The sequence below is a fragment of the Seriola dumerili genome, unplaced genomic scaffold, assembly GCF_002260705.1.
Source record: "Seriola dumerili isolate Sdu_G_001 unplaced genomic scaffold, Sdu_1.0 BDQW01000025.1, whole genome shotgun sequence".
NCBI lineage: Eukaryota > Metazoa > Chordata > Actinopteri > Carangiformes > Carangidae > Seriola > Seriola dumerili.
In genome coordinates, this window is record NW_019174280.1 from 5,330,255 (window position 1) to 5,350,341 (window position 20,087).

The following is a 20,087-nucleotide window of genomic DNA, read 5'->3' on the forward strand; positions in this document are numbered from 1 at the left end:
AAAAGGAGTGACAAACATTTGTCATCACGATAATAATTTAAGTTAATAAAATAAAATTAAATCATGAAAAAATAACATCCTTGAAAACTGCTGTACATTAGCACACGGACGCTACGTGGTTCGAAAGTTGGAGCCTTTAGTTAACCAAAAAAAAAAAAAAAAAGTCTCCTACCATAAAATAAAACTTTAATGACTCACGTGGGGAGTCTGTTGTTACATGAGCAAACAACATTACGACAAACCAAAGAAAAACTCAAACTTACAGTAATATTGGAGCAACTGAGGGATAATAAACATAAGAGAACTGACAATTACAAGCTCAACCTCAGCACTACACTAGCCAGCGAGAGCATACTGAAAGTGCACAGCAAACAGACTCACAGAGAGCTGTTGTCCCGCTGACAGGATGTGAGTATAAAAAGTGAAACGTGAGCGGGAAGTGTGCAGGGTCATAAGGCAGCGCAGCTCGTCACACACTTATTCTCACAGGCAGACAGACAGATAAAAAGACAGGCAGACAGGTAGTTTGCGGGTAAAACAGGAACTTGGGAGCGGACAGTTTAATGCGCACTTTGTTTTACTGCGACGCAGCCATGGTCGGCCACACACACAACTCATTTCCTGAGAGTATTAAAATAATAGGTGATTGTGGAGGGCCAAAAATGAATAAAAAAAATTGACCAGAAAACATTACTCCTGGTGAATATTGAACACTGGTGGCTTAAGAGTTGGAACACTTTAATCTTTTAAGAGATAAGCCGTTCTAACAGCTGAGATTTATTAATCCTGCTTTGCCAAACTGGGAGACAGAAAAGGCTCCTTGTGTAAGTGGGTACACAATTACAGCTGAAATTATCATTTTGATTCATAGGCCTTTTTCACAGCAGACATGTTGACATGTCACAGAAGGAAAAGTACTTGTACAACTAATAATATTTACAATGACTGTTGTATTCAAGTGTCCCTGTAAGTCATGACAGTGTGACAGTAAACCAGCATGCACAATATCAGCACATGGAACGTGTCAAAATGTCTCACACAGCCTTTCTCCAACAATACACGTGTTTTAGCTTGTGACTGGTTAGATCTCTTCCTCAAGCTCCATTAACACCAAACTTTTATTTCAATTAGAATGGAGGAGAGACACATTTGTAGAGCTGACACCATTAGTCCGTAAATTGATTAGTGACAGAAAATAAGTCAATTATCAAAACAATTGCAGGCCTTATTTGCTGCGTGTTAAGTTTAATTGTGTTTTGGTGTGCTACTCCAATGCTCCACCAGAGAAAGAGCTTGGGACTTCACTGTTTATATAAATGCATGGTAAATATTTAGAAACAAGCAGCAGAGTTGGGCTGCTGCTTTTATATGCACATTATTTTAGTGTTTTTACTCACATGCGCAGTTTAGTTTACTGACCAAAATAATCCACTTATTATTAATACTGCTTTCCAGAGAGTCCTGGGTACACATATTATGAAACAAACTTTAAAAAGATAAAGTGTGTGTGCCATATCAGGTGGGTCCATTCTTATTAGTACACTGCAACACAGATATAGCCAACTTTACCCTGAACAGCCGACTAGTCTGGTGAGCAGAGCGTTTAATGGTTTGATCAAGAAAACAGTTTTCTACCACTTTTTTTCCCCCCAATTGTGTCAATACTGACAAAACCCTCTGAGTGAAATTAAACACTTGGATATTGTTGCAAAAATATTATTTGAAAAACTGGGTATTTATGATATTATTTTAATTTTTTTTTAACTCTCTTTAGACTTATCTTTAGTACTGTCTACACTTTATTGCTCTCTGAAGTTCTCTTTCACTTTTTCCACTGTCACACGCATGCAGGCACATGCACACATACACACAGACACACAAACAATCTGTTAGCTGAGCATCTGAGGGTCTAGAGCCAGTGAGAAGTCTGCTGTGTTTTCAGTTCCAGCCCAGATGGCAGCATTGGCTGAGTCAGCGGTGGCTGGTGGTTCACTGGATGATTAGTCGTTGATAACAGGAGGACAGCCAAGCACTAAGAGCCAGGAGCTGTGGAGCTGTGGAACTGTAGGACTTCTCAGCCACTTTGTTCTGTCTGAATGAAATAATAACTTTAACAAGTGTGATAAGCGTATTCAGCTTCTCTTGAAAGGAAATGCACAAACATGAACTGATAAATGAGAACAATCAAGATGATTAGAGACAATGGAGACAATGATTTTGTATGGGTCATATCCATTTAACATTTGTCATACCTGGTTGTACTTAAAAATAACAAATATCTGTTTATACTGTAACCACCTGTATAGTTTTCTCTTGATGCAACACTGGCATTTTTATTTGTCATGCTGTTGAATGAGCACAGGAGGAGGAACTATATATTCAGCCAACATCTGACACACACAAACAAATGTGTGCTTGAATGCACAAGAGACAGTCTTGCAGTACTGCAGGCTAACCTTCACCAACATCAACAGTGAAATAATAATATAAGAAAGCTTCAAACTGCTGGTTCAGCTAAAACCTCAGTAAGATATCAGACTTGGCACCAGTGCAGCGCTGGAAGGAAATCCTTTGGGATTTCTTATTTAGTGTCACAAAGCAACTTGTGATTCATAGCTGGACTCCAGCAATCAAAAACCGCTGCTGCAAGCAGTTTCATTTGGAGTTTGAGAACAGCTAAACGGCAAATATCACATTACCTCCATCCGGTCTGGTGAGCGTTTAAAGCAGCACATTTCAGCGGCTGGAAGCCTCTTTGTAATAGGACTGTAATGGCTATGGTCATCATATTTCACACATCACAAGGTAGCATCAATGCCAGTTTGCTAAGCGTGGTTAAGGTAGATCCTGTATTTCTTTGATCACCATACTCAACCAAAAGATGATGCTGTGTAATTTTGCTTTAGATTTGACCGTACATATTTTAGTCCTGGTTTGGTTATTGTGAAGGCTGCAGAGGTAAAACTTTATATCTGGTTGGCCCATTATCATATACTGTAAATAATAAGGCTAAACATCTTCCACATGTTTACTGTGGTTGGTATTCATGGACTCATTCCTTTTTTGTATTTCCCTCAGACACTGCGGCAGTGTTCTTGCTGTAACAGCCTAGTAGAGCTAAATAAATGCAAAAGAAAGAGTGCGATGCAGCACAAAGGGTTACCCACGTGCTCGCCTCAGGCAACCTGTAATGCAGCAGCAGGTTAAAAACCACAATTTGAAAAAATGCCACTGTTATTTAGGGTGTGAGATGCCATATCCTGTTTTTCTGTCACACACACGAAGACTGAACAGTGAGAGAACAAAATTACGTGACATTACTACTGCGATTTAACAGCCACTGCTCTGCCAGGGCGATGGTCGAGCAGAGTTTCAGCCACACAAACACAGTACATTCAGCCTCAGCCAAGATACATTTGTAAAGTCTGACATGTTCTTTGCTCTTTTCAGTGTCCTCCCATTTGCTGCACCATGTTGCATTTGCACAGCATATGAACCCTTTTCATGGTTCACAAGGACCACACTAAACCCAACAAGAACTGATTAGCCAGTTTACATTAGCTGCACACTCGCAACAAAAGAAAGTTATCAGTTGGATATTATAATTATTGCCAAACCAAGTCTGCAGGGACATAGGTCCCATCACTGGGATGTTCTAAAGCAATACACTGACTAGTCACCAAAGCAATATTCATCCATATAAACACTGGCATGGTGATGGTGCTACATAGGGGTCCTTCTTCTACAAGTTTGGAGAATGTGTGGTGCATCTTATGCTGGCCAGACATTTGAAAACAAAAGTTTAATACCTCTATAGAGTCAAACAGAGCAAGACTTTGTTTGTGCCACATCATATGTGATTCTTTTTATATCTTGCTGCTTATAGTAATGACTCGGCACCTGCTTTTGGGGCCATATAAAGCCCTGCGTGCCCGAACTTGTCACCACTGTGTAAAAGTGAACACTGAGGCACACAGCTAGGCCAGGCCATGCAAAGAACATGCAAAACATTTCAACTTCTTCCAACAGAGACCAGGTTCATCCACAGCAGCCATTGTCCACTATGTTTTAAGTCACAGTATTCGACCAGCATTCCTGAAATGCTGCAATTACAGCCTGGCATACCAACTGAAACAAAACGCATATACACACGTGTGCACGCACACACACACTGTTGTTGAGGTCTGCAGCTGTTGCTGTATGTCTTCTCCAACAAAAGAGCGCCATTTCAGTGCAATAGGAGGCGCAATAAAGCACATTCCTCTCACAACTTACAAAAATTAAAATGTGTCTGATAAACATACTAATTTTGAGTCCCAGCACTTTTGCATTGGATAGTTAACTGGCTCCCACAGTTCAGTCTTTGGTCTAAATTTTTTGAAAGTCCTCAGTCCTGACTCATTTCTTGAACAATCAACAACATCCCTGAAAGTATAGCCCCCCACCACCTATACCTCAATACTGCAATGACTTAAAGTACTGGACTGAATCAACCATGAGTAATCATGTAGTGCTGTTGTTGGATATGATGAGGTATGTACTCCAGTAACATCCCATGGGGCAGAATAGAGTCATTCGCTGGCAGCTCATGTCAGGAGAAGCGAAGGAAACAGCTGCTGTTGTTTGGTCTGAGAGACCCAGAAACATTTAACTGAGCCAGAATATCAGGACTCTTCTACAGGTTAAACAGGTTGAGAAATTTACACGAGAGCGCCGCTAGAAAGGAAATAATTCACATTACGCTGCAACCACCTGCTTGTTGATGTACAGCACACTGCTGTCGGTTTGTGGTGGAGTTTACACTGTTGTGAAAACGCAGTGATTGCGGATGAAAAGTTGTAAAATTGACCTCACTTTTAACAAACCGGGGTCCTTAAGCATTTCACTCCCCTGACTCACTCATTCAAGCAATTGAGAATCAAAATAAAGCAGTAACGATATTATTTGGGACGTTGACAACGGGGAAAATTCAAATAAAATGTAGCAAGAATTTGGATGCTACTTGCAAGCTAAGTTTGCTGGCTAACCCCTCCGCCTGTTAGCCAGCACTGCTGTCAGGCAAAAACCTGGAGAGGGTAGTACATCAACAGAAAACTGTGCCCTGTGTAAAAGTCCTCTCACACTTGCACAAGGATTTAACACTCCCACATAACTATTTTCAGCGCAAAAAAGCCGCTAATGTTAGCTAGCAAGTTAGCGCTTCCTCCCCGGCATCTCGTCCCATGTGAACTCGTTTGACAGTCACTGAATTGACGGGGAATTGACAATTTGGCACGACACCAGGCGAAGAGAAGTCAACTTAGCCCCTAGTAAACAAGAATAAAAGTTAGTTAAAGCCAAAAACTCACCAGTTTGTCTCTTGGGGTAGTGCTTTTCAGGAGGTAACAACCGAAGTCTTGGTCAGAGAAGTACTTTCACCGACCTTGGCAGCTCTGTCTGTCCCCAGCAGCCACAGACAACAACACTCTCAGCACCCCTCCCTCTGCCACCAGAAAAAGGAAGAAAAAAAAGTCCAGCTTCAAGCCCCGCCCAGTCACGTTTTTAATTGGTCAATATTAGGGACAGTGCGAAATAAGCCAATTAAATCAGTTATTGTCATTTTCTCTGTCCAAGAGTAATGCGTCACATTATTTCCTCTCGTCAGTGCGTGGCAAAGATTTTATGTCTCAAAATTCAATTAGAGCTGAAATTTATGATGAAAAAACAACGAGTAATCGAAGTTTTAGAAGGATTTGGTGCTGTAATTTAACATAGTAAACGTAAATATTTCTTCAAAGATTAAAACACTCATTTCTCAGACCAATATAATATAACCAATATATAATGTAATGACCACCTTTAGAATATGAAAATTGTAGTTTTTTTTGTGGATTTCTGCAAATTACATTTCTATATAAGCCTCATCTTACCCTTGCCAGTCTTTCATTTATACTATCATATAAAATAGTCTGTAAGTGGACTGAGAAAATGAATCAGCAGCTTTTCTGAAGACTGATTAACTGAGGAATTCCTTCTTTCTTTGCCATATATGATAGTAAAGTGAAGTGTTTTTTGTTCGATGCCACCCTTGAGAGAAAATTAAATATTTCCAATCACATTTTATAGGAAAAAAAGTAAGTGTAAGATATTTTGAAGCAGGAGCATTTACGCTATCTTATCCAACCAATGCTTTTCTTTTGCCCACATTGCATTCATATCCATGTCTGGATTCAAACTGCAATTTACATCTTAGCAAACTTCCTGCTTGTAACGGCTGGTCTGAGCCAGCATTAAGATTGATGGATGAAGTCAAAGGCATGTTTGAACATTAGTGGGTCTAGAGAATGGGGTCCTGCATTCTTGGCCCTGAGGGCTGCAATGCAAAGCAACAGGAACAACACACACACACATACACACACACACACACACACACACACACACAGCCTTTAAAAATGTCAAGGCTCCACAATCAAAACATACAGCTTTTTCAATACAAGGCCATATGTAGCTCACTGATGCCAGGTTGCCATAAAGCATGCTGGAACCTAGAGTCTGTGACTGTGGGAAGAGTTTGAAGCTCATTGTTGTCGGCAGTGTAATCAGAGTTATGTACAGGGTAAATATACCTCTTCAGGACTGTAAGGGCCAATTAGGTTAGATGATGGGGGTCAGAGTACATCCACGCCTACCACTACCATATCTGATGGCTGTCACAGAATTACGTTTCATTTGCAGTAAAACTGTGCACACCCACGCACACAAGAAACATGTTTATTACACTGTCCAGCCATCGTCCACTGATGTGTTAGCTCATGTCAATTATGTCATTCTGAAACTTGAGCCAATGCTGTAAATAGGTCAGTTCTCAAACAAACTTTCTGATTTACACCCTTTACTTAAATACACTAACTTAAAAGTTGTATCACATACGTTCAACAGAAACGTACGTGATACAACAGTCATTTCCGCTCTCTGTTCAGCAGATAACTAGGCATAAACTCATAAGAAACCTTAGCACACATCTTACTGAAGGTGTTGGTCCTGGTGTTTATATTTTGACATTTGATGACACTGCCAGTGCTTTGGAAAGCAGTGGCTGTATGTTTGACGGAAGAGACACATAAATGCTGCTGAAGTGTCTTTGAGCAGCAGCACATTCATTTGTTTATTGCTGCAGGGCTGACCTTTGACCTTCCTGCTATGAGGCTAAAAAGTGGAAAATTCTAACTTTCCCTTTAGAAATTAACACTTTGTCACAGATTATGTGTAAATAGTTTTACAGATTGGCCAATTGTGTAAAATTGTCCAAAAGTGACACCTGGTGGTGATTTCTAGTAGTGTGGCTATAACTGTTCTAGTATAATGATGTTCATAGTGCACTGTACAGGCCATTCACAACAAAGATCACTCCTGCAGCCTCAAACTCACACTTTGTGTACAGGATGTATAGTGATTGCACTAGATGGCCCATTTGCTGCACAGGCTTTGTACAACAATAACTATGAAACAGATGAGATGAAACTTTCCTGTGGCTAAACTGGGGGTTTTTAATCTATAGTGCAAAGATAAAGTTTGACCCTCTTAAAATGCTGAACAAATACAGAAGAAATTTTCAACTGGAAACACTGGAAATTACAAAATAAAATGCAGAAAAAAGTGAAGGCATATTGTTCTAAAAACCTAAGTGTGCATATATATATATATGTATGTATGTATAATATATATGATCCAAAATGAAAATACTCTTACCGTCTTATGAATTGTTTTATACAAATTTTCTTTTTTTTTTTTTTTTTTGGAAGCTTAAAGATCTCATGTAGCTTTTACACTATTTACTTGTTTTGTGAGGCACATTTGATGACAATGGAACACATTCATGTTCAGTTGTTGAAAACAGTATGACAATTTAACTTTTTGGCCAATAATTTAATCCTTGTAAAATTCCATAACAATCTACAACCAAACAGTAATGAGTAAAGAAAACCAAAGCCTCCACTGCCATAAATTAGAGAATAACAAGTATTATCTGTATCCTTCCATCTCTCCCTGCAAAGTCTGCAGAACAATTTTTATATACATGTACAAGATGAAATACTGTAATGAAACATCTTCAATCTGGAAAAAAGACTACAATCTTGCATATTTAAACATAGCATCAAACAAAGAGGTCTTGTTTAAGGTCAGTTATGCATGCAAATGTCACTGGTGGTTTCAATGGTTTCCAGTTTGGCTTGCAAATACAAACGTTTTTCTAATGCAGGCACAAAAATCTCCAGCCTCTGGGTGGCAGTAGCTCACCACACTGCTGACTCAGCTGACTCCAGCTGTATGTGCACCGATATCAACTGAATTTAACATAATGTACATAATCTTTACTTTAATGGGTGATGCACAACAGCTAATTCAGCTGTGTTGAAGATACTTTGTGCATTTTAAAAAACGTTTTACAGGTACTTTCTCTACAAATGTTCTTGGCTGCTCTCTCATCCATGTCCTACAGAACCTGCTCTCAGCTCAGGATGGGGACTGAAAATGAGCATAATGTGGTGATGTAATGCAACTGGCTGCTGTTTCTTCTCATGCATAATGTGAGCATAAAAAAATAAATATACCAATATCAACATTCAGGCCCCGGAGGTGAAAACAAATACAAAAACAAATGCCATGTTAGTGCGCTCCTCTCTGTTTGCCGTTGGCGCTGTGCAGAGCAGAACAAGAGTTTCTACTCTTTCATCTCTTGATGTCCATACTTGGCCGGGTTCCAGGCTACTGTTGCTAACGGCTGCATGGACTTGTTTGGATTATTCTGGCTGTGCAAAAATACACAATATAAAAAAGGGCAAAAATATATTTGATCCGTTAACGTTAAGCCTAAAATAGTGTGTCCAAGCTTGTTAATTGGTTTGATTCTCACTCATTTTCCCTTTCACCTGTTTTCACATCTTTCCAAACACGTTGGTTTAAGAACAGAGGCAGCGAAAATGTTAAATGATATGTCAACATTTCCATTTTTGTGGGTAGGAATCTAAATGCTGCCAGAACAGATGTGAATATACATGGATTCTAAATGTCACTGGCCTGCTGCCTGATGAAAAGGCTTTTTGTTGCCCAGTGGACCAGGTGCATTGAAGTGTGATTTCTACTTCTTCACAACCTCTCCGCACTGCGAAGTGTCCAAATGTCAGCCCTCTGTTTGCCCCGGTTGTGGAAACACCAGGTTCTGCGTGGTGGGCTGCAAGTTGAGCAGAAAGGACAAAACGAATCAAATCCGCCCCCCCTAGTTTTCTCTGGTCTGGTGACACTCGACTAAACTGCTCCGCTTTGTTTGCACTTTCAAGTGTTTCATATTTGTAAAAAAAAAAAAAAAAAAAAAAAAACTACCACAGGGAGGGATGTACCAGCTTAAAAAAGCAAGTGAAACCAGCTGCTGCCCTTGTCGGATGCCCCCTTGCTTGGTCCAGGTTGCTCATGGTTGCCTGTTTGAGACTCTTAAATCCACCCAGTCTGACCTCGTCTGCAGGCTGTCTGCCAGACTGTTTGGGAAACATCACAAAAAAGGCTTCACCATGTTTCAAGTTCACAGCTCTCTGAGGGGTCTTGAAATGAAATGCTGTTTGAATTTCAGCTGCCCTAAAAGGAGACGGCGGCGCCTAAGTGCTCCGCTGCTCTGCAACACCCATGGGCCTCGCAGTGTTGTCACGCTAATTGGCTTCTGTTCTGCAAGCATGCTGTGCAGTCAAACACACACAAAGACACGCATGCATCTTGACAGTAAACAGTATACAGCCTTCCTCAGATCTGCCAGGCTCTTGCCAGACTTTGAAGCACTTGTTGGACCTTTCTGGGCATTTTGATCTAATTTACTTGGTCATAACCCCCTTCGACTCTTCCCTGTCTCCCTGTCTCATCCTTTTCTGGCTGTTGCTTTGCAGCTCACTGGATCATTATCAAAGCTGCTGCCTCCAGAGCTTTGCTGCGCTGATAGCGGTTTGATGCAGCTTGCTGTTAGTCGCATATGTGCATCTCTATGTTTCTCTGTCTTTCCCCCTCTTCTCCACCTTTTGCACACTGATCTGTCTGTGGAAACTGCATCCCCAGTAGGACTGGGTAGTTCTCTGCAAAGGATTCCTAGGTTATTGATGGCAACAATGTCTCCTTTTGTGCCCTGATCGATGGCAGAAAGTTCACGGTGGAATTATTGGTGCAGAGACATGTCAAAAAATATAGCAGCAGCAGCAGCCAGGGGGGTACTGACTGATTAGTGCAGACAGAAAGGAGGAAAAAACATACACAAATCATTCATAAAGGAGAGTAAACACCTAAACCCACAGCATTCTTAAGCTATTGTGCACCGACACCCAAGGCTTTGTCATCAGATTAGTGTCAGACATTAACCGGGGCAGTGAGGACTCAGGCATTGCAGATGAGCATTTATTGGCTGCACTGAAATTGAGAAAGAGTCTGTGTTTGCCCTGGAGATCGCCTCTGTGTTTGAATATTTAAGTCTAGTCCGAGGGTGTACCTGCAGTATACCCAGTGTATGTTCTGGCTGGAAGCAAGAAATACAAATGATCCTCTGATGGTAATATGCATTGATGATTTTGATCTTAAGCAAAAAAAAAAAAATGAATGAAACAAATAAATGAAATATTCAGTGTGAATCAACATGAATCCTTGGTCAGCTCCCATAAGGTTTTGGTATAAACCCTAATTTTAAAATGCTGATGGTTGTTTTTACCAGAGGGGTGTTGAAGTCTCATCACTTTGCATTTCTTGCTTCAGACTGGGCACATCAAGTCAGCATCAGCTCACTTACAGAATCAAATAAATAAAGTGAAATCTAGAAATGTAAAGTAGACAGATAAGAATAAATTGAGACTAAAACTGTAATGAGGCTGAGAATATTAACAAAAATTCATCATAGAAGTAGCAATACTACACATACAGTACATGCACAATCAACCTGCTAGCAGTTTCCTATTTATCCATCAGACATTTTCTTTTACTGAAGTTTGCATGCTAACAAGCTAGCCCCGGTCCAGCCGGTCTGTCTCATCACTTTCCGATACCGAGTCACTGTAGTGTCTTCCCTGAAGAAGTAGTGCTGCTCAGAGGGTGTATTATAACGTCTTGTATCGTAAACGCAATGATGGCAGAAGCTCTTGGTAAGACTGGTAAGTAAACAGCTGTTAATGCTAATGCTGGCTATGTAGCAATAACAAAACCTACAAATAGCTACTTTAAAGCTGCACTACTCAACATTTTTACATAGTGGAGCATTTTGCAGCTAAAGAGCCCAATATTTTCTTTTGCACTAAGTAGCCTAACAGATCAAACCACAGAATATGATGTGCATATTACAAATTACGTTTAGCCAGAAACATGACCCTAACTTTTTTTGCTGTCCCCAAGTGATCAAAATTACTACTTAACTACTTAAACTACTTAATTAAAATACTCACTTTTGGATAATTTAGGCTCGATTTCTGAACTATTGTCAAGATGACTGGATTATGTACTGAACAGAAAATGACTATGTTATACAGAAAACAATCTACCGTCTTGCATATTGTTAAATAAACCATAAACCTATGGGAACCATTTAAAAATGTGTATCAAACAGCACTGGGAACTGTCCCAGCAAATCCCCCCCCCCCGCAACTGTTTTGATGCGGGCAGTGGTGTTGGTGTTTCCTCACCCCTCTCTACTGGCACTGACTGAGTGGCCGTTTGACATCATGTTCTTATGCAATCAGCCGAACCATCAGAGCGTGACTATTGAGGAGGTGCAGGGGACTACTGGGTGCCAGAGAGAGCGACGGAGTGAGGGCTGCCAATGAGGGAGTGAGAGAGGGAGAAAGAGAAAGAGAAATAGAGAGAGAGATGGTAAAGGGAGAGGTCAGTAGATATGGTAAACAACTCAGTCTCCTGTCAGTGTCATGTGAGAAGAGAACAGAAGAAAAATGGCTATAAGAGACAGAGAGGAAGAATCAAATAATGAGATGAGGGATAGGGATTGCATAGAATCAAATATAAGGGATAAATGACACAGAGAAGAGGAAACAGGGGATCAGAAACAGAAGGATAAGTTGAAATGGGGAGACAGAGCCTGTGAGGGATGCTGCTGTCTCTCCAGCTCAGTGCAGGTCTGGCACGACCGAAGCAGCTTAGAGAGTCGGGACTAACACACTGTGACACACATTCCTACCTTCATCATTTTCTCTCTGTCCAGCAACACAGAGCATTTTGATTCATGCCTTAATTAGACGCCTATAATGATGGTAAAAACCCAGGCCTTAACTTCATCACAATGGAGAATTTATCTTCTTACCACACATATGGTGCCATGGATATAAACCCACTAGTTCGTCGACAGAATATTGTAAGGCTGCAAACAGGATGACACACATAAAAACTGTCTGGCATTGTCGCAAATGAAATCATCATGAAAGACCTGATACCATTATTCTCTACTCTCTTTGTTCCATTGTAAATACTCGAGGAAGCACAAATGGGTGTCTGAATCTGATTCATCCACTTGCCAGTGTAGCTTGACCATAAAAAATTAGAGGGCAGGAAGAAATAGACGATAGAATTACATTACATCCTCACTTTTGCACTCCTTAGGTTTTCATTCTGCATGCAGAAAAAGCCCCATTGCTAATATCATGTGTCCCCGTCGTGAATTGGTTCTGCATATTAGCACTTTTAGAAGTTCTTCAAGTACAGTCTCCTTGATAGAAAGATATATGGAGGGACATCGGCTAATGGTGTTTCTTCTTCTTTTTATGAACTTAGCTGCTGCTACAGCGTCGCTTTATTGCAAGTGACACAGCCCACTACTGAAGCTACTGGGACTGCGCTGAATGCTAAATAAGGATGATGTACATTCAACGGTCGTGGTCAAACTCATTCAAAATTTAGACCTCACAACGCAAAATTTTGTATTTACTCTGTGGCCAGTGGAAGCCTCTGTATTTAAAGGTGTACTCCCTGTGACTTGTTGTGGCACCTGGAAAGTTAGGGACAGAGACGGGCCACAGGTCAGATTCAAACCAGGGCCGCTGCTGTCAGGACCAAGCCTTCGTGGTAGGTGCTCTACCAGGTGAGCCACCAGGGCACCCCAGTCTTTTGTTTTATTCTGTAGCCTGTACAAAGCTCAGTTATCAAGATTAGTGAAGCCAAGGAGGAATGATGACCACGAAAACTGACTCTTCCTCTGTGCGAAAAGTTCAAAAAGATTCATCAGTCCAATAGAATAGGGGGGGTTAATAAATGTCATTAAAATGAATTTACCACCCTGCCTTAAAGCTTTTTCTTTCCATTGCTCAGTGGATACTGAACCACGGCAGCCTCCTTACTCACTCGATTGCTGCCCCCGCCTGGAGGATTACAATGAAGTTGTCAGATTACAGAGGGGGGGGGGGGGGGGGTTGGGTTGTTTAATGCCAGTTTTAGCAAGCCCTACCAAGTTCTAACTTTCAGAAAACCCTTTTTGGCAGCACTTTTTCAAACAAAGCAAGAACATTCTGTAGTTTAGCTATGCAGGGTAGTTTTCATGAATTTGTCAGCAGTCATACATGATCTCAGTGCTACAGCTCTGAACTAGTATGGCTTAAACAGATCTTCCATGTGAGGCTCACATCAGTCCTCTTTATGCCATCCATCACAGACAGCCCTGAAATGTGCTCCCGTTTTATCATCTTGGTGGTGTTGCAGCTCGGTTTACTGCCCGCTGCTGCTGGTAATGATGCTGTGATTCTATATATAGTCTCCTATGTATCCTTTGAAAACAGAGGGGGATGGAGCGACAGACAGAACTACAAAGAGCCACCGGGAGAGACACTGAGACAAACAGTGATTAAGCCAATGAAGAAAAATTAAATAGAGAGGCAGATGGAGAGGCTCAGGATAGGTAGAAGGTGTGAAAGAAGAGAAAAACCTTGAGCACAACTGTAACTCTCAAAGCATTCCTCGACTGCAGTTATATAGTGCACTTGAAAATTAAGACTCATTAAAATTGGTCAAAGTATAAACATCTTCTCCAACAGCATGAATTAAACCAGTCTCAGTTCCATCAAAGATAGATAACTAGTAGCTCATGAACAGTTAGCAAGTCAAACATTTCATGTTAGATTTTGAATAAGTTTTAGGAACATTGTTCATGTTTACCTATTATGGCCTTATAAAGTTGATATTGCTAACATGTCAGCAAACAGTTGCCTGGTTACACTTCCTGACACATACCAAAGCAACATTAGCCATGATTTTGAGCTGTATAATAGTGCAATATTTATTCTCCTTTCAGTCACCCCTAAAGTGGACCATACCATTTCTTAAGCATGACATTAGCTGAACACCCCTCCCATCACTGGCTTGCAAACTCAGGTCTTTGCAGCACAGACACTGTAGGTAAATGCAAGTAGCAGTAGCTAACTACTGTATCGAGCTTGTTTAATACAGTTCTTACCGTCTGAGTTAAATTGTGTCAAGTATCTACAGATGAGCAATAATGATAGCTAGTGTTTAACGTCTTCTTTCATTTCCAATGTAGGCTTGGCATTTCATTACGCATATAAAATCAGTCATATCAAGTCAACTTCATTTCTAGTGCACATTTAAACACTGCTTGAGCTGACCAAAGTGCTGTACAAAGGACAATTAAATTATAAGATCAAACTTTTAGCAAACACTTGTGCTCAGTCATGAGCAGAGAGACAATGGAGGATTAGTGGGATATGTGGCACAGAGTGTAGGGTAAGGGGAAGAATGTAGTAAGAGGGGCCAACAACACCAGCTGGGGAATGACACCCCAGGAAATACCATTTCTAAACTCTAGCAGTTTGTTAAATGATATCAGGACACAGGCTCCTTAAGTGATAAGACAGACATGTTTTTGAAGTCAAAATATTTTATTAGAAAACAAAAATCAAGTAGCAGGAACTGAAGCTGCTGAAAAGGAGATTTATATTAAAGGGAAATGAGAATCAAAAAACAAACATAAGGATTAAAACTTTTTTTCCCCCTCAATGCATAGATTTACAGTACAAGATCTTAATTTTCAAATTACTAAAGATCAATCCTAAAATACCTAAAAACCAGTCCAACATAAACTAAGCAAAATAAGAAAAGGAAAAGTGAGCTGAGGCCACTGGTGGAGAGGCAGACTCCTGAGGGGTGCTCAGGGGTGCTGCAACTCACTCACCTCAAGTGCAGCACAGCAAACAGGATCCAAAAATACATGTGTCCCAGCGCTCTGACTTGCATGCATAAATTGTGGGGGACATCACCCGGGGTGCCTGGCCTCTCAACCTGGCAGCACTCAGCTACACCGCAAAAGAAAAGCTAATGCAAATGCAATTAATCACACCTAAATAAGCAACTGGACTACTAAACCAAAGAATTAATAAAGAACAAACACGGAACTAAAACAACCCACAAACAACACAGTCAACTAAACAAATGAAACCAATAAAGCAAAAATAAACCAGGCAAAACTAATAAGGCAAAACAACAGCAGGGGAACCTAAAAAGAAACAACAATTAGTTGGCTCACCGTGCTGTAAATAGTTTAATTAATTTAAAAAGGGGGCCGTACTCACCACCTCTGTTAAGGGGCATGAATGGGCCCACTATGGATGAACCGGTGTAGAACCGGATGAGGAGGTAGTACAGGTAGGTGGCAAGGTGACTGGTGGGTGTAAAACGGTGTTTGTGTCACTCACCTGCAGCTGCTGCTACCAGCCACAGTTGACAGGAACCAGCGAGAGACTGGAAGAAGCCAGCAGGCGCCCTTTATAACCTGTCCCTGATGAGGAGGGTGGCTGGGGGAGGAGTCGTCCCAGGGCTGTGTGTTCACAGGCCCTACACTACCTGAGAGTGTTCACCTCTACGTAGAGATACATTCTGACATCAATATAGAGTTTATTATTTCATTTTAATAGTCTTTTCTGCGGCTGTGTGGTTTAGTTAGTCTTTTACTTTTTTGATATTAGCTTTTATAAAAGGCGCCCCCTTTGTTTTCAACAGTTCACTTTTACCTGTTTGGGTAATTGAACAATATTAAAAATCTGTGTGTGCTGAAGTAATTGTATTGGCATTGGTGAAAAGTAATTTAAATACATTTACTTTAAGTACTGTACTTAAATACAATTCTGAAGTACTTCACTTGAGTATTTCCATTTTTCCTTTATATTCCCACTCCACTACATTTATTTGACATTAGATACTGTAAGGACTCTGAAGCATGTGTCTGGACTGTAGTGGTTTCCCCTTGGCCCTGGAGAGAAAGTCAGCTCACTGATTGTCATTGTATAATTCAAACTCTGCTCCTTCCCATAATCCCTTTGAGGTGGGCAAGCGTGCGTGCTTCTCTGACTTCTATCACTGGGTCACATTTGCACCTAAAGGACAACATGAACCGCTACAAGCACTTGTATTAGCATCCTGGAACAGATTTCTTGGATATTACATTAACCCACAGTGTGCAGTTCACACCAGTTTGTCACAGTTCACAGATGCTTTTCCTCCCTGTAATCTCTGACTTCAGTCTCATAAGTGGTAAGCAACTTCCTCCCTCACAGGCATTTTGCAGTCTCTTTTCCTCTTCACTCTTTCATGGCTCTGAATTTAATTCAGCGGTGTCGGACCCCTCGGGAGCCCCGGCCGCTCCCTCAGTGTGCTTCAACTCAAGCGTGAAACTACAAAAAAAAAAAAAAAAAAAACTTTTAAAAAATGGATTTCTCTTGTAAGTGTATACAGATGCTGCTGCTTTGTAGCGCTGACCTCCCCCGTTTTTTGTGAGTTTTTTCTTCAGAGCGCATCTGCGCAGAGAAAAAAAGTATGATCTTCTGCCACAGCTGTTATTTGTCTTCACACACAATAGTCTTAATAATGTTCGGAGAGGCTCATTCCTGTGGTGCCACGGGGAAACGCTGCTCACTTTCTTTGGCAAGATGTTCTCCTCATTACCTCCAAAAAAAGTGAGAGAAAGAGAAGAAGAGCGCGTCAACTTCCTTTTTTAAATAATGGATATCCCCTGAAATATACATGAAAGTCTCCATTCTGCACTTGAGTTATGTAATCCAGGGCTCTGTGAATCAAGCGTTCCCCGGTCCCAGTCAGAGTTGGAGTTGCGTAACACTCAAGATGGAAGTCAGAGACCTTGGGGCATCATCGTTATTTCGACTTAAAACAAACAGCGTTCCCCTGTTCCTAACAGTGGCAGCTGTTATCATATTATATAAAAACCGATAATTGCAATTCTCCGTCTCTCTGTTGTTCTTTTTCTTCTCCGCGCACACCCCCGCATGCGCCCATCCACACACACACACACACACCGCTTAGCAAAATGAGACAGACGCCACTGATTGCCTTGAGTTCTGGCTGACGGGGACTGACGCGCAATCAGTGGTTGGAGGCGTTATGATTTTGTTTGCTTCTCCGTGGTAGTTTGCTTCTGGGACACCGAGGGGCTTTGGCATATTTGCATCAAGACAAATGCATAATTAAGCTTATGTTTTGATTTGTCTGATTTCCAGTAATTTCACCGCATGTGTTTTAACATCTCCCGGCAATGTGAATATAAAGAACGGAAGATCATTTAGGCCTCTTTCATGCTTTTTGCCCCTTTTTTATCTTGTGGCTTGATTTCATATAAAAGAACAAAACATAAAAATTCACACTACACAATGGGTGGCAGATTTGCTTGCGATAATTAATGATGGAGCTCACAAAGTCTAAAGTAATGATTAGAATTACTGTTCGTGGTGAGTCAATCAATAGGACAAATTAACCTTTTTCCCCTGAATAACTCAAATGCTATAATAATGTCAGCAGAAGAAATAACTGCACACATTTCTTCTACTCAGACGGTGGTTTCCCAGAATCTTTGCTGTGACAATGATTCACCCCTCTGATGCTAAGTGAGGATGACCATCTCTGTCCCAGCTAAACCGACAGAATGATCTCAGCGCCGAGGCTGTTTAAATCATCTGCCCCCACCCCCCACCCCCTATATTTGGGCCGCACTTCGTTGAATTATCCGACATGCAGCTTTGGCCAACAGGGCAAATGAATTGGAACAGTGCGCTTTTATCTCACCTCATTTTCTCCTTCGCCATCTAACGTGACAGCGTTATCTACTATCAGAGAGGATCCCCGCAGATTTATCACCTTATTCCAAGGGCAGTCGCATGATTGGCAAAAGGATGATACTCCGCACATGGCTGGTTTGTGCTGTGCCACACCCAGTTTTCATCTCCAAGGGAAGGGTGAAAAGCAAGGAGGGAGATAGATTGCTTTAGTTACACCTCTGTCTGCATTTCCAGCATACAGTGGAAACCACAGCGGATGTGTCCCCCGCCCTGCACACAGCCAAAAATACATGGCATTTTATGAAGAAGTCTTCCAGAAAACATGGCAGCAATGACATGTCTGCCAGCGATGGCAATGTCTTCCTGTTGTCTTGCCCCGACAACCTCGATATGAACCCAGAGACAAACTTCTGGCTTTAAGTAAAAGAAAACATCCTTCTCCAGATGATATGTTACTTTGGTGAGAAGCGCCATAAACTCAGGGCTGCATACTTGGGTTGGGTGATATGACACTATAAAGAGACAATATAAATATGTCAAGCTTCACCTTCAACCTCCTGCGGCTCAGTACAGTCGTACAGTAACCGGAAAGTCAGTGGTTCAATCCCTGGCTCTTCCAATGTCCTCGGGCCAGATACTGCAGCCCAAATTGCCCCTGATGTATCATTGGTGTGTGTGATAGTAATGCTTGTGTGCGAATGGCTGAATGTGGCTTGTAGTGTAAAGCTGTTTGCGTGCTCGAGAAGAATAGAAAAGTGCAGTCCATCTTCCATACTTTCCCACACAGTTTAGACCATGACTATCTCCTGAAGACCATTATGAGCAATCTGTCAGATCAGTGAGCGGAGATACTTAATGAAAATATTGAACTTCATCTCTTTTTATGAACATGATGAATTAATGGTATTTTACTTGCTGCATTAGCCAAAAACAAACAATCTGATGCAGTTTTTTAGCCATTAACTGTTTATTGATTTTCCGGGAAATTTGCTAATTCATGATAACATAAAACAGACAGTCTATGATAGATGATTTTATCACAGTATCTGTGATGAAAGTTGTCATTTTTACTCTTTCAGCTGACGACATGTAGATCCTCCAGAAAGCTGCTGGATGCAGAGGACGGTTTGCAATCATTGCATCCATCCTTGCACATTTTCTGCATTGGGCAGTATATAACACATGACATTTCTCTCTTCACAGTATCTAAACTCCATGAGCCGTTCATGATTGGAAGAGCGTATCTTTGCCTTTTTCAAAACACAATTATTTTCTTTTTCATTACAGCTTCAGGCCTGTCGTGGCATGGGAGGGTCTGAGTTATCTTTTTCTTGGAAAGATCAATGTTAGCTTTGTTGTCTGCAGGAGCTGATTACTTCTGCGTAGAACTCTACAGGCGCAGTTGGTATGGTGAAAGAATCCCTGCACAAATACTAACACACCTACAAATCAATTTTTTCTCTGCTTTGTTGACCAAGAATTGACGAGTTAACACTGTAGGACATGAAGGACATGTTGTATAACATGTGTACTGTCAACAAACATGGCTGCAACACGGCCTTCCTGTCAGTTTGCCCGATTGAGTTCTACCTCCATCCATCCGTTCACTTTCAACCGCTCAAGCAAGTTAGTCCAGACATCCCTCTGCCCAGCAACGTTTTCCAGCTCCTCGGGGAGACGAGGGGTATAATCCCTCCAGCATGTTCTGGGGGTCTCCTACCACTGGGAGGCGTCCTAATCAGATGCCCGAAACCACCTCAACTGGCTCCTTTCCTGACTTGACTGTTACCTGTTGAGATGAAACTAAGACTATTCCTTACCTTACTTTTGAGATTTCAGATCGATGGATACTATTGCTCTATTTAGCTATTTATATTCTAGCTTTAATCAGAAAATCAAAAAAAAAAAGGTTCATATACTTTGCCAGTTAAATTTTGGATATTCACTTTTGTTTCCTTTCCGTGGCTGAACGTTGTTGTACTGTGGACAGTCCAGCTGGCACCCATGGGTCAC

General features: G+C 41.2%; 1 protein-coding gene across 1 annotated transcript in view; it reads right to left on the reverse strand.

Annotated features, from left to right (window-relative positions):
- Nucleotides 1-5,457, reverse strand: part of LOC111240347 (protein FAM49A) — a 35,270-nt gene extending 29,813 nt beyond the window's left edge. The window contains exon 1 of the mRNA XM_022770327.1: nucleotides 5,349-5,457. The gene's annotated coding sequence lies outside the window, so the exon portion shown is untranslated. The remainder of the gene's footprint in view (nucleotides 1-5,348) is intronic.
- Nucleotides 5,458-20,087: the final 14,630 nt, after the last annotated feature.